The sequence below is a fragment of the Mobula birostris genome, chromosome 29 (assembly GCF_030028105.1).
Source record: "Mobula birostris isolate sMobBir1 chromosome 29, sMobBir1.hap1, whole genome shotgun sequence".
In the NCBI taxonomy this organism is placed as follows: domain Eukaryota; kingdom Metazoa; phylum Chordata; class Chondrichthyes; order Myliobatiformes; family Myliobatidae; genus Mobula; species Mobula birostris.
Window position 1 is genome coordinate 6,400,840 of NC_092398.1, and position 15,637 is coordinate 6,416,476.

The 15,637-nt window shown below is 45.2% G+C and overlaps 1 long non-coding RNA gene across 4 annotated transcripts in view; it reads right to left on the reverse strand.

The window, feature by feature from the left end:
• Positions 1-671: 671 nt before the first annotated feature.
• LOC140190291 (uncharacterized) overlaps positions 672-15,637 on the reverse strand; it is a 35,815-nt gene continuing 20,849 nt past the window's right edge. For 3 of the 4 annotated variants that reach the window (XR_011883580.1, XR_011883579.1, XR_011883577.1), the window contains 2 exons: positions 7,559-7,887; positions 672-1,484 (listed from right to left, as the gene is read on the reverse strand). This is a non-coding gene — a long non-coding RNA (uncharacterized lncRNA). Of the gene's footprint in view, positions 1,485-7,558; positions 7,888-11,542; positions 14,086-15,637 lie in introns of those variants that run through there. The other variant, XR_011883578.1, reaches the window with a different exon arrangement.

The window sequence follows — 15,637 nt, forward strand, 5'->3', positions numbered from 1 at the left end:
TATGTTAAACGCTGAGAAAGTTCTTGCGCTAGCAGCTTGTTTTGGGTTAGATTGTGATAAGAATATGTTACGAACCAATTAGGATAGCTGTTAATGTTTTTGGTGTATTTGAAGATACTGTATGTGCGGGGTTTAGGGGCAGAAGGCGGGAGAGAGAGACAGACGATGGACCAGGTGCTGTGATGTCCGCTAACAGGGTTGGACCCCAAGCAGGGCGCTCGGCGAGGAGAGGGGAGGAGACGGAGACGGACTCGTGTGGAGCGTCTGGTCAACCACCGTTGTTGGTCCCAGGCGGCCAGTCGAGGTGGTCTGAGGGGTCGCAGGGTGAAGAAGAAGGGTCCTAAGCTCCAACTGTTTGTGCACGAAGAGATTGAACTTTGATAGGTGTTGCGCCTTTTACTTTCCTTTTATATTTTATTCCTTATTAATTATATAGTTCCAGTAATATCTATAAACTGTAAATCATTTAATCGTATCTGGTGTATTGTCTGTTATTTGGGCGGGGTGGGGTACATCACACAGCATCCACACAAACTAATTACCCAGATTGGTGGGGCCAAGGGCTGTTTCCCTAGACGACAGCGAGCCGAGCGACCCTGAGGCTGGCCGGGGGGGCTACATACACAACAGTAAAAACTGCAGATCAGAATCAGGTTTAATATCACCGCCATACGTGATCAAATCTATTGCTTTACAGCAGTAGTACAATGTAATACACACAAATATATATAAATTACAATATAAATATATTATAAAAATGAGGAGATGATGCAAAACAAGAGCAAAGTAGTAATGTGGTGTTTGTGGGTTCATCGATTGTTGGAGGAGGAGAAGAAGCTGTTCTTAAAATGTTGAGTGTGCCTCTTCAGGCTCCTGTACCTCCTCATTGATGGTAGTAATGAGAAGAGGGCATGACTCTGATGACAAAGGTCCTTCAAGATGAATGACGCCTTTGGGAGGCACCGCCTTTTAAAGATGTCCTTGATACCTGGAGGCCAGCAGCCGTGGAGTGCTGGCGGAGAGTGCAACCCACTGCAACTCCTTCTGATCCTGTGCAATGGCACCTCCATGCCAGATGGTGATGGGACCAGTCAGAGTGCCCTCCGCGGTACTTCTGTAGAAACCTGCTGGAGCTTTTGGTGACATATCAACTCTCCTCAAACTCTTAATGAAATATGGTCACTGGCATGCCTTCTTGGTGAATGGATCAATATGTTGGGCTGGGATAAATCTTCTGGTACGAGGACACCCAGGAGCTTAGGTAATGGTATTGAGTCTGCTGACCATGAAGTTCTAAACTCAAACAAAGATCTTAAACCCTGTTCAATATAGATGCAGTTACTCTCACTAAAGGGAGGTTATACCATTCCTGCCAACTCTTCAAAGACCTGTTCACCTCTGTTTATCCTCCGTGATGCATTTTGCTGCCAAGGCCCACTATTTGAGCAGAGGGTCCCCATTCCCTGCCAAGGAGGAGATGCTTCCTGCAAACAAAGTGGTTTAAACAAAATATTAAATTATGTCCAAAAGACAAAACATATTTAAAACTCACAGAGGATTTCTACCTTATTAAAAAAAACTTCCAAATTAGAAAAGATTCCTAAAGCACAAAGGATTTCCAAAACATAGGTACAATTCCTACCAGCTAAAATGACATACCGAGAAGTTGCAGACAAACCTGTTGTCAGTCGCAGAAATCAAAGGCAGATGAGTGGACTCTAGTCACCCTGTCCTTCTGTCATTCTTCTTGCTGTTTCATGACTATTCCTAACAATCCTGATGGTCTCTTACATTTATATTGTTTTTCTGCCACTTGGGTGACTTCAAACATGTACATATTTGCAAATACGTTTGCACACAAATAGTCTAAAAGTTTCTGTAGACAGAGTTCCCAGAGACACTCAATTGATACTGTGAAGCTGACTCTCTGAGTGCACAACAATTAATACATCAACTATTTGATGTGCTAAATGATAGTATCAATCTGGTTTGCAAGCTTCCTTGAGCTAAATAACTAAGGCTACATCCACACTACACCAGGTAACTTTGAAAACGAAGCCTTTTCTCTTCGTTTTGACCCTCCGTCCACATTGAAACGGCGTTTTCATCCCCTGAAAACAGAACTTTTCTAAAACACTCTCCAGAGTGTGTAAATTTGAAAACAATTGTTGCGCGTTGTAGTGTGGATGGGGTAAACGGAGAGAGTTAAAAACGCTGTCATGACAGCACCACAACAACAATGTTTTTTCTGCTTCTGCTTGGTACTGCGCAGGCACTGCCGGACGGCTGTTATAACGTGCAGGCGGTGTGAACGGTGTGAGAGTTAAATTGTAAAGTGAGCTTTTTTGACTATTTAAAAACGCTGTCATGACGTGCCGGAACAGATGGCAGCGGCACGGCTTTTCATTGTTTTCTTGAACACAACCCCCCCATACAACCTAACAATTTCAGAACAGACGGCAACGAGACTGAAGCCAGAAGAGTTAGAAATGTACTCACAAAATATTTTGACCCATAGCTTACTGAATAAATAAGTATATTCACTTTGCCCTGTTTTCTATCCTTGCTTGTATGAAGGTGGTTTACCTATTTATGCAAGTACTTCTCTGACAATAGATGTGTAACAGCCTAATGTAACGTTGTATGGAAATACAAGATAACAATGATGCAGACATGTTTTATACATTTAACAAGGTGCTTTATTAATGCAACAGAGTAGTCAGTTTTTCAATGTTCGTCGTCAGCCGGGTCAAACTGTCTGTAAACTCCCTGTCGGTTGCCTCCATTCGTTCCAGTGTTTGTTGTTTTTCAGTTTTAAGTCCTCCTGCGCGAGAACCAACAGCAATTCCTTTAAAGTTTTTCTAGTCTGCAACTGGACAAACGCGCACAAAGTATACCGATTCCTCTTTGCTTGTTTTCTGTGTCCTGCGCATGGCCAGTAGGAAGAGATCCGCCCAAATATCCGTTCTAATGTGGACAGAGATGTTTTGAAAAACGCTTAGTGTGGACGCCTGTCATTTTTACTCGAAACCGGCGTTTTCAAAATTATCCGGCATAGTGTGGACGTAGCCTTAGCCAGTTTTGTCTGGTTTAATGAAGGCCAATTAACATTACCCCATTGTCTTACACTGTATCTCTTTAGTGGTTATACTAGGTGCCGTAGGCAGCAGCCTGTGTTCGATAAATAGTGCTGCTTGTTTGTAAACTTTTTAACTTCAGACTGATTATTGCTTGCCATTCACATTAAGAACTGGGGACTGACTCTCATTTACGACAAGAAGCTGAACAAAGAATATTAGTTGGAAGTTCAATTCACTACATGGATAGGTTGGGGGCAGCCCACAAGTGTTGCCACTCATTTCGGTGTCAACGTAGCATGCCTGCCATGTTGGCATGGGTAGAACAATAAAACAGAGCGTATAACGCAACAACGGGGAAACAAGCCCATCTCACCCTTTCTTTGCTCTCGCCCATCCACACACATGCAGAGTCGCCTAATCCCAGGACAGGCAGCCTTTGGCCTCCAGCCTCCAGTATACTCATGGATTCACAGACACCAGGCCCTAACTTCCCCAGTGCACTCATGGAGATTTACAGACTCCGGCTCTGGGCATTGGGACTCGACTGGACTTGACTGATCCTCCTGCAGGTGCTCCAGATTCCTCCAACAGTAATGAGATCTCCGGGCAGTTTCTGGAGCACCTTAATTAGTTAATTGTGGTTCAACTAGTGCCATTGATTGTTTAACCTCATTAAGTTTATTTTGATAGGCTCGGGAATTCAGGGTCACCTGTGCTATTTAAGTGGACGCTCCACAGTGCTTATCGTGGGGTCCTAGTTTTGAGAATGTTATGTCTCGCGGTGTCAGTCAACTGACTTCCTGAGTTCTGTTGGAATTCCTATGCAGAAACTTTGTTTGCCATCTCTACATGGGAGTCTGTCTCCCCTTCACATTTGGGTTCCATCACTGTGACACCCACCTTTCAAAGGCATGTGGGTTAGGGTTGTAAGTTGTGGGCATGTTATTTTGACACTGGCAACACTTCCGAGCTCCCCCAGCACAATCTTCAGACTTCATTTATGTAAGATGATGCATTTCACTGTACGTTTTGAAGTTTCAATATACATGTAGACTAATAAAGATCATCTTTTTACCTTCAAGCTGGACAGACATGGGTCAATAGACATCAGTAAATGCCATGAATTTTGGATTTTGCCCCAGGGCTTTTAACTACGGTTCACTTTCTCGTGTGCAGATGAAATTTGAGTGCAAACTCGCCAGAGCAGCAGCTGACACCTCCGCATTACTATTTCCACAGCATTGTCCCTGTGCTACCGTACACCTGCCAAAGAAGGGTGCAAAGGGACCAGGGAGTCTGAATGCAGGAGTCCCTATAAGTATTAACTTGCAGGGTGAATTGGTGGTGAGGAAGAAATTTGTTTCTTGAGGACTAGAATATAAAAGCAGGGATGTAATGCTGAGATTTTTTAGGCTAATAGTCAGGCCACACATGGAGTATTACGAGCAGTTTTGGGCCCCTTATCAAGAAAAGGATATGCTGGCATTGGAGAGGTTCTAGAGGAGGTTCACAAAAATGATCCAGGTGATGAAAAGCTTAATATTTAAGGAGCTTTTGGTGGTTCTGGGCCTGTGCTGGAGTTTGAAATCTATCAGATATACTTACTGAGCACATGGAGAGGAAGTTTCTATAGCGGGAGAGTCTAGGACCAGAGGGCATGCCCTCAGAATAAAAGGACATCCTTTTAGAACAGAGATGAGGAGGAATTTCTGTAGCCAGAGGTAGATGAATCTCTGGAATTCATTGCCACAAGGCAGCTGCAGAGGCCAAGTCATTGGGTATATTTAAGGCAGACGTTGATAGATTCTTGATTAGTCAGAACACGAAGGGATATGGGCAGATTGGGGCTGCGAGGGAAACGAATCAGCCATGATGAAATGGAGGAGCTGACTCGATGGCCCAAATAGCATAATCCTGCTCCTTGTCTATGGTCTTATGGTTAGTTTGTCGAGTTCATAGCCACAGACGGTTGTGGAGGCCAAGCCATTGAGTATAGTTCATGCAGAGTTTGATAGGCTCTTAATTAGTCAGGGCATCAAAGGTTAGAGGGAGAAGGCTGGAGAATGGCATTGAGAAGGTTAATAAATTAGCCATGATGGAATGGCAGACCTGCTGGATGAGTCAAATGGCCTAATTCTGTCCCTGTGTCTTATGGTCTATGGTTTTAAAACACTTAATTCTGCTGCCAAGAGCAGACTTCCACTGCACGTACCCATCAGCTGATGTTAATCTGCCCTTCAGTTGCTCTTGGATACATAGGATGCAGTTATGTTTACTCTGCTAATGATGGAATACAAATGAACTGAAAATAAGTCTAGATCTTAGAATGGATTTTGTTGCGATTTTATATGTATTTATTGAGATCCAGCATGGAATAGGCCCTCCCAGTCCTTCGAGCTGCATCACCCAGCAATCCCCCGATTTCACCTTCGTCTGATCACGAGACAATTTACTCTGACCAATTAACTTACCAGCCATTGCATCTTTGGGATCGTGGGGAGGACACCGGGGAACCCAGAGGAAACCCACGCGGTCACGGGGAGAACATACAAACTCCTTACAGGCTGCTGTGGTGATTGAACCAGGGTCACGGGTATGGTAAAGCATCATGAGAGGCTGGGCAAACTTTGGTCGTTTGGTCTGAAGTGGCGGAGGCTGACTGGAGATCTGATGGATGTTTATGAGATTATGAGAGGCATAGATAGAGTAGAGTAGACAGGGAGTATCTTTATCCCCAGGGTAGAAATGTCTAATACTAGAGGGCATGCACTGAAGGTGAGAGGGGGTAGGTTCAAGGGGGATATGAGGGGTAAGTTTTTGACTCAGAGAGTGGTGAATACGTGGAATGTGCTGCCTGGTCTGGTGACAGAGGCAAATACATTAGAGGCTTTTAAGTGATATTTAAATAGCCACCTGAATATCAACGGTTCAAATGATCATTTATTATCAAAGTATCTGTACAGTATACAACTCTGAGATTCACCTTCTCCAGATAGCCACGAAACAAAGAAAACCATGGAGGTCGTTCAAAGAAAAACATCAAACCCACCCCATGCACAAAAGAAAACAAGTCACACAAATGGCAAGAACATCAAGCCTCAACCAACCCCCGCACAAAAAAAACTAACAAATCACGCTAGACAACAACACGACATCAAACCCACCACACACGAAAAAAATCACCCAACTGCAACAAGAGCATGAGGAAGATGGAGGGATATGGATATGGTGTAGGTAGGAGCGATTCGTTTTTTGGAGGGGGATTGATATGTTTTTTTAGCTGGTTCGGCAGAATATTGTGGGCCGAATGGCCTGTTTCTGTGCTGTACTGCTCTATGTTCTATGTTGTGCTAATCGCTACACTACCGTGCCGCTAATGAACCTGTTATGTTTTCAAACTGATATTTCAAGTTGCAAAACTGATTACTTGTGCTTAAATGAGATGCGATAAGTTTTGTTATGTGATGGGATGTTTATGAAAGGCACTTTACGATGACAAGGAATCAGGTGCACCTTTACCATGACCTTAGAAAATAGAATATAGAACGTAGAACATTACAGTGTGGTGCAAACCTTATGGCCCACAATGTTGTGCCGACTTCTTAAGGTTTAAAGTAACACACAAAAAACGCTGGAGGAACTCAGCAGGTCAGGCAGCATCTATGGAAATGAATAAACAGCCAAGGTTTCAGGCCGAGACCCTTCTTCAGGACTGAGCGGAAAGCGGGGAGATGCCAGAATAAAAAGGTGGCGGGAGGGGCTATTAGAGCTGGGGTCAGAGGGGGGGAGGAGAGCTGGTGGTGTCAGAGGCAAGAGGAGGGTTGAGGTGCTCAGGGAAGTTAGGGGGAAGATGATGGAGGCCCCGAAGACCCAAGAGAATGACGGTGGGGCCTGAGAGACTCGGGGTTGCAGAGTGGTGGTGGGGGGTCCAGCAGCAGTGTGTAAAGTCTCACCCTGGGGGTGCTGCCGATCAGGGCCCAGGTTGGAGCCAGAGCTGCAGGTCGCGCAGTTAGCAGTCTGAAGGCGCCCAGTGTCGTAGGAACTGGCGTTGACGGTGGTGGAATCTGGGCTGTGGATCCGCTCGGGATCGTTGGAACCGGTGTTGCTGATGATAGTGTCACCGGTCCAGAGGTGCCCAGAGCCACTGGGGCTAGGGGTGGGGATGGAGAGATCCCTAATCTGGGACGTCCGACAGAATCGTGGTCCGTGCGCATGGCAGCAAAGATCATGGTCTGGAGACAGGCAATCTTCTGATCCTTGTTTAAAGTAAATTGACTATCAAAGTACATATGTGGTCACCATATCCTTCCCTGAGATTCATTTTCTTTCAGGCATTTACAGGAAAATAAAGAAATACAAAAGAATTAATGAAAAATGGCTCATAAACACGGACTGACAAACAACCAGTGTGCAAAAGAAGGCAAACTACAAATACAAAAAATAGTAATAATCAATGAATAAATATTATTGAGACTAACCTATTGGGTGTCAGGGTAGAGATACGTCTCTACCAAAGGAGGTGTAAGGTGCTCCTTCCATCCACTAGACTGCAGGTCACCCTTGGACAAGGTGTAGCACCTGCTTAGCCCCCTCGAGCAGGGTCACATAGAGCCATGGGAGCAGGTGGCGGATGGTCGTACGAGCAGCCGGTGCCCATCACAAGTCCTGGTTATGTGACCACTGACGCCAGGCAGACAATCTCTGAAGAATATTGATAATGGTTGGCGGCGGGGGGGGGGGGGGGGTCGCCTGTCTTGTAAAGACACTACCCAGAAGAAGACAATGGCAAAACCATTCCTGTAGAAAACTTTGCCAAGAACAATTATGGTCAATGGAAAGACAGTGATCACCCACATCATTGGACACAGCACATAACAAATGAACATATAAGTTACAATATTTGCAGAAATTCCAGATATTCCACCAAGAAGAGCCTTTTTTGGAATTGAAATCCAGATTTCCCGCTCTGTGTAAACTCTGCTCCATTAGCTTCCTTAACCAGCAGAGCTCTTTGGTATTAGTATGAGCCATTTTTATCTCTATCCTCCACTAGGATATCTCAATTTCTACACTGTCATATCCTTTCTGCAGCTGGTGCATATTACAAGTCCTGGTTATGCGACTATTAACGCCAGGCAAACAATATCGGAAGAGTATTGATAATGGCTGGGGTCACCCACTTTGTAAAAACACTGCCGAGAAGGCAATGGCAAACCACGTTCTGTAGAGAAATTTGCCAGAAGCAATCCTGGTCAAAGACCATAATGGTCCATGTCATATGACATGGCACATAATGATGACGTCATACAACATGGCACATAATGATGATGATCATGATGAACCTACTCTAAGATCACAAACAAGAGAAAATCTGCAGATGCTGGAAATCAAAGTAATACAACTTCCAGTTGTTGCACCCCCTCTCTCCTTCACCTTTCCCCTTTCCCATTTCCCTCATTTCCCTCTCTCACCTTATCTCCTTATCTACCCATCACCTCCCTCTGGTGTTCTTCCCCCTTCCCTTCCCTTCGTGGTCTCCAGTCCGCTCCTATCATATTCCCACTTATGCAGCCCTTTATCTCTTCCACCAATCAACTTCACCCCTCCCCTTGTCACGGTTTCACCTATCACCTGCTAATTTGTATTTCTTCCTCTCCTCCCCCCCTTCTTACTCTGACTTCTCATCTCTTTTTTCCAGTCCTAATGAAAGATCTTTGTCCAAGGCGTCAACTGTTTACTCTTTTCAATAGATGCTGCCTAGCCTACTGAGTTCCTCCAGCATTTTGTGTGCATTACAAACTCTGCAGATGCTGGAAATGAAAGTAATACGCACATAATGCTGGAGGAACTCAGCAGGCCAGGCAGCATCTATGGAAAAGAGTAACGAGTCGATGTTTGGGTCCGAAACCCTTCATCAGGACACCAAGATCAATATAGCCCTTCCCTCCTAAGTAGCCCTCCATTTCTCTATCACTTTTAAGTCTATTTAAGAGTTTCTTAAACACCCCGACTGTATCTGACACCCACCCCGACAGGGTGTTCCATGCACCTAACACTCTCTCCGTAGAGAAGTCACCTCGGACATCCCGCCCCCCCATACGTTCCTCCAAACACCTTAAAATGATGGCCCCTGGTATTAACCATTTACACCCTGGGAAAAAGTCACTGGCTGGCTGCTCGATCAATGCCTCCTATCACCTCTGTCAAGTCACGTTTCATCCTCCTCTGCTCCAGGGTGAAAAGCACGAGTTAGCTGGACATTCTCTCACAAGGACTCCTAGGCAACCTCCTGAGGCTTAGGAAGACCAGCTTCCAGTTCGGTCTGATGAGATCTGAGGTCACCGAGGACTGTTTGTAGGAACCCACACGTTACTAGGGAGGAAACACAGAAAGCATTGCTGATTTCCTCTGCACCTGGTAACAAGACAGAATAATATAATGACATAATCCTGTGTACTGAGTTATGGCAGATAAATGAAGGATACAAATAACTTTTCAGTGCCTTTAGCAAAGAATAGGCACCTTCTGAATTGTGAATTGTGAGGTGTTTTCATCACTCAATCTGAACAATTTGGCTAAATGCTTTTCACCCTGAAGAAGTACGCCAAGAACTACACACCATTGCAACAGTTTTCTTTGCTTGCGATAGTTGCCTCATGAGGAGAAAATTCGGCATAAATTCTGCCAAACCCCCAAAGGTAACCAGATAAATTACAAACACAGGAGATTCTGCAGATGCTGGAAATCCAAAGCAACACGCGTTAAATGACCTGGCTGGTGGTGTAGAAGCATCAGCGCCGGACTTTGAGGCAAATGGCCCCAGGTTCGAATCCGGCCAGCTCCTTGCATGCTGGATTAAGCATTGAGCTAGCAACTTGGCCTCATTAAAAAACGGGCAAATGGCAAAATTGCCAGCCGAGGTGCTACAGGGCGCGGAAAGGTACAACAACACACAGAATGCTGGAGGAACTCAGCAGGTCAGGCAGCATCTATAGAGGGGAATAAACAGTCGACATTTCAGGACACAAGACCCTTCTTCGGAACTGAGGAGGAAGGGAGAAGATGACCAAATAAAAAAGGTTGGGGGGGGGAAGGGAAAGAGGCTCGCTGGAAAGTTTTAGGTGAAGCCTGGTGGGTGGGAAAGGCCAAGGGCTGGAGAAGGAAGAATCTGACAGGAGAGGAGAGTGCACAATAGGAGGAAAGGAGGGAGGAGGGGACCCAGAGGGAAGCAATAAGCAGGTGAGGAGAGGTAAAAGGTCAGAGTGAGGAATAGAGGAAGGGGAGGTGGAATTTGTTCACTGGAAGGAGAAATTGATATTCATACAATTAGGTTGGAGGGTACCCAGATGGAATATAAGTTGTTGCTCCAGAACTCAGAGAGTGGTGGCTGTGTGGAACGAGCTTCCAGCAGAAGTGGTTGAAGCAGGTTCGATGTTGTCGTTTAAAGTTAATTTGGACAGATATATGGACTGGAAGGGAATGGAGGGTTATGGGCTGAGTGCAGGTAGGTGGGACTAGGTGAGATTAGGAGTTTGGCACAGACTAGAAGGGCTGAGATGGCCTGTTTCTGTGCTGTAATTGTTATATGGTTATAATTCTCCTTTCTCTGTACTGCCTCTGCTTAAGCTCCAACAGTACATTGCTTCCTCATCCCTATTCATTTGCTCATTATGTGCCATGACGTATGGAGTGGGCGATCATGGTCTTTCCATGACAATGACTGTTCTTGGCAAATTTTTCCACATTGCCTTCCTCTGGGCAGTGCCTTCTTCAAAAAGGGTGACCCCAGCCATTATCAATACATTCCATAGATTGTCTGCCTGGCATAGTGGTCGCATAATCAGGACTTGTGGTGTGCACCAGCTGCTCATACGACCATCCACCAGTTGCTCCCATAGCTTCAAGTGACCCTGATCGGTGGGACTAAGCAAGTGCTACACCTCACCCAAGAGTGACCTGCAGGCTAGCGGAAGGAAGGAGTGCCTTACACCTCCTTTTAAAGTCACTCATCCCTATAGCCCAGGGGTTCCCAGACTTTTTTATGCAAGGGGCCCCCACCATGGACCCCAAGTTGGGAACCCCTGCTGCTGTCAATGAAAATGAGAGCCTTGCCACTCTCTGGAGAAGATTTAGAGCCTTGGTATAACACTTCATCCATATGACACGACATTTGACAGTGCAACACTCCTCCAGTCCTACCCTTGATATGCCCACTTGGCTCCCTCATGTGGGACCCAAACCCCAAATATCTGAGAGTAGCGACCAGCGAGACAGAATGAAAAGTTGCCACCCTAGTTTTGCAATGGATTTTTGAGATAAGTCTTTTGCTTTTATTACATAGATGATCAAAGCCTCAAAGATTTGAGGAGATTTGGTATGTCAGCAAAGACACTCGCAAATTTCTGCAGATGTGCCATGGAGAGCATTCTAACTGGCTGCGTCACCGTCTGGTATGGAGAGGGGGACAATTGCACAGGATTGAAGTAAGCTACAGAGAGCTGTAAACTTAGTCAGCTCCATCATGGGCACTAGCTTCTGCAAGATCCAGGACATCTTCAAGGAGCGATGCCTCAAAAAGGTGACATCCATCATTAAGGGTCCTCGTCACCCAGGACATGCCCTCTTCTCATTGTTACCAACAGGGAGGAGGTACAGGAGCCTGAAGATACACACTCAACGATTCAGGAACAGCTTCTTCCCCTCACCGTCCGATTTCTGAATGGACATTGAACCAATGAACACTACCTCACTACTTTTTTATTTCTACTTCTTGCATTACAGGTATTTATTTACTGTTTAATACATACACACACACACATGTACTGTATATAGTACAAACATTTGTATATACTTACTGTAATTCACAGTTTTTTTTCTATTATTACGTATTGCATTGTACTGTTGCTGCAAAAACAACAAATTTCATGACATATGCCAGTGATATTAAACCTGATTCTAATTCTTTGTCAGAGGCATCGAAGATTCTGAAAAACTTCTACAAATGGATTCTGCCCCTTCACAGGGTGGAACTGGCAAATATCAGAGGGCATAATTTTAAGGTGATTGGAGTTAGAGAGATACTTTATTGATCCCAAAGATAAATTACAGTGTCACAATAACATTGCAAGTGCACAGGTACATAAATATTAGAAGAGAAGTAAGAAAGAATAAAAATTAAGTTAGCTGAAGCAGTCTAACAGGAGGGAGTCATCCCGTTAGACTCATTATTGAGCCTAATAGCTGAGGGTAAGAATGACTCTTTGGAGGAGTGTAATTGTCTTAGTCTATTACTGAAAGAGCTCCTCTGTTCGGCCGAGGTGGCATACATATGGTGAGAAACATTGTCCAGAATTGCCAGGATTTTCTGTAGGGTTCTTTGTTCTACCGCAGCCTCCAGAGTGTCCATTTTGGCTCCTATAACAGAGCCAGCCTTTTTAATCAGCTTTAAGGAGCCTACTGGCATCACCCGAGTTGATGCCATTGCCCCAGCACACCACAGCATTGAAGATTGTACTGGCGACAACAGTCTCGTAGAACATGTGAAGGAGAGGCCTGCAGACTCCAAATGACCTCAGTCTCCTCAGGAAGTAGAGGTGACTCTGGCCCTTCTTGTACACAGCCTCTGTGTCAGTGCTCCAATCAAGCCTGTCATCCAGGTGCACCCCTAACTACTTGTAGGTCCTCACCACATCAATGTCCACACCATCAACAGTAACAGGGAGCAGTGCAGGCTTGGTCTTCCTAAAGTCCATCACCATCTCCTTTGTCTTACTGATGTTGAGCTGCAGATGATTCAGCTTTCACTGTTTGACAAAGTCCTCCACCAGGGCCCTTTATTCACCCTTTTGCCCTCCCTTTATACACCCAACTGTTGCTGAGTTATCAGAGAACTTCTGTAGATGACATGACTCAGTGTTGTATCTAAAGTCCGAGGTATACTCTATAGGGGGGATGTCAGAGGTAGGTGTTTTATACAGATAGTCGTGGATGTGTGGATCACCTGGCCACTGGTGGTGGTAGAGGCAGATACATTAGGGACATTTAAGTGACTCTTGGGTAGGCACATAGATTGAAAAAATGGAGGTCTATATAGGAGAAAAGGTTTTGATTGATCTTAGAGTAAGTTGAAAGATCAGCACAATATTGTGGGCAAAAGAGCCTGTACTGTGCTATAGTTTTCTATGTACAGAGGCTCCCTAAGGTTGTTATAGTTGGGGGAAGATATTGAGATAAGCTCCCACTACCTATTAAATGCTCCCAATGGTGTGCGCCTGAAAGAGCCTCTGACAACCAAGTCCAGCTCCTGAGCTTCAGGTTCGGATTAGCTACTAAACCTGGCAGAACCATTTCTACTGACAGGAGAAGGGTTAAAGGCTGGTTCCTGGTGCCTTAAAACCAGTCACTTCAAGCAGATGGGGCTCGTCAACCACGGTGGGCAGCTCATCTAGGAGAAGGAAAACTCTGATCTCAAATCTCCGCTGCCTTGCAGCTCTACTCACTCATGGGGAAGGCTTTTGGATTGAAGCCCGAGGGAAAAAGACTGGAGCTGAAGTCCCTAAGGCAGTGGCATTTTGTTTTCAATTCTGACTGGCAACTCTTGTGACATCTCTGGTGCCAAACTGTATTCGTTTCGTTTGTTCTTTGGGTTCATCAGATGCAGGGAGAAGTGGAGCCTGATACATGGGCAACAACTTGCTCTCCGTATCGTACTGCCTTGGTTTTGCGTACCTAGAGAGCTTGGCCGACCCTGAACAACGGAGGCCTCTCAGACAACGGAGAGCATTCTGATTGACAAAAAACTCCAATGCAGAGAGTAGTGGACTCAGCCAGTCGGATCACAAGTCCAGTTGTCCCTGCCATCGAGGACAACAACAAGTGGCAATGCCTCAGGAAGCCAGCATCCATCATCAGGAAGTCCTACCATCTGGCCATGTCCTCTTCTCAATACTGAAAGACCCACACCTTAAATTTCAACAACAGCGTCTTCACCTCTGCCATCAGGTTCCTGAAATGACCCAGACATTATCTTGGACTATATTTCTCTCAAATTGCAGTGATATTGTCATATGTTTGCTTGTTTTGTCATGTAATTTATGTTCAATTTATTTTAATTTATGTTAATTTATGTACAGTTTATGTTAATTTACACAAGTAATTTATGGCTGTCATATTTGTAACATTCTGTGTTGCTGCTGCAAAAAGCTAATTTTCTTAGGATTTATACACAGAGTGTGAATGCACATGACAATTAACCAACGTGATAACCTAACCGTGTCAATACATGTTGTCTTATAGCCAAAGCACATCCATATTTCACCTTTAATGAAAGGGCCACTCCCAAAGCTAAAGACCAAGTGTAATGCAAACATGAGGAAATCTGCAGATGCTGGAATTTCAAGCAACACACATAAAAGTTGCTGGCGAACGCAGCAGGCCAGGCAGCATCTATAGGAAGAGGTACAGGAAGAGATATCTCTTCTTTCAGTTAGTCCTGATGAAGGGTCTCGGCCCGAAACGTCGACTGTACCTCTTCCTAGAGATGCTGCCTGGCCTGCTGCGTTCACCAGCAATTTTTATGTGTGTTGCGTGACCAAGTGTAATGGCTGGGGTTGAGTTGTTCTCCAGTCTTAGCAATCCATTTGCAAACGAGGAGGCATCACCAGTGCGCCTCACTTGTGGTGTGTCCTCCGAACGCCTGGCCTTTATATAATTACCAATCCGCTGATTGGTCGTCATTACGGAAACTCAGTTGTGATGTAGGCAGCGGGTCTCGTTGCTGATTGGTTGTGTGGAGAACTCTGTAACTTTCTGTGGTCTGGAATTTTGCCCGCACTGGTTTATAAATAGGATCAAGGCCTGCATGTCTGTTTACAAAATTGTTTGTGGAAACCATGCTTCTAGGAATTATCTTGCATAAGTATATAAAGGCCAAGCAATCGGAGGACACACCATAATTAACAGTGCATTGGTGATGCCTCCTCATACAGTAACAAAACATTTGCAAATCAATTGCCAAGATTAGAGAATTACTCAACCCAACTATCAACCACCCCGAGCTACACATCTTCCGAGTTATTTCCGCAGATGGTTGTGGAGGCCAGGTCACTGGGTAGATTTAAAGTGGAAGTGGTTTGGTTCTTGGTGAGTCAGGGCATCGAAGATTACAGGGAGAATGCGAGAAATTGGAGTTGAGGGGGATAATAAATCAGCCGTGATGGAATGGTGGAGCAGACTTGATGGGCTGAATGGCCTACTTCTGCTTCTGTGTCTAATGGCCTTATTGTTGCAGGGAAAAGGCAGGAGACTTGGGGCTGAGAGGGCTAGTAAATCAGCCATGACGAAATGGGGGAACAGACTTGAAGGGCCGCATGGCCTAATCCTGCTGTTACGTACAATAGACTCATTGTTTTATGTCAACAACGTTTCCCCCCACAGACAGAGATCCTTCTAAGCCAGCGTTTATTGCCCGGCAGTGAGGAACTACATAGTTGTGGGTCTGGAGTCTGGATTCCCACTTAAGCCAGACTGGGCAAGGCCAAGCAATTTCCTCCTGTGAA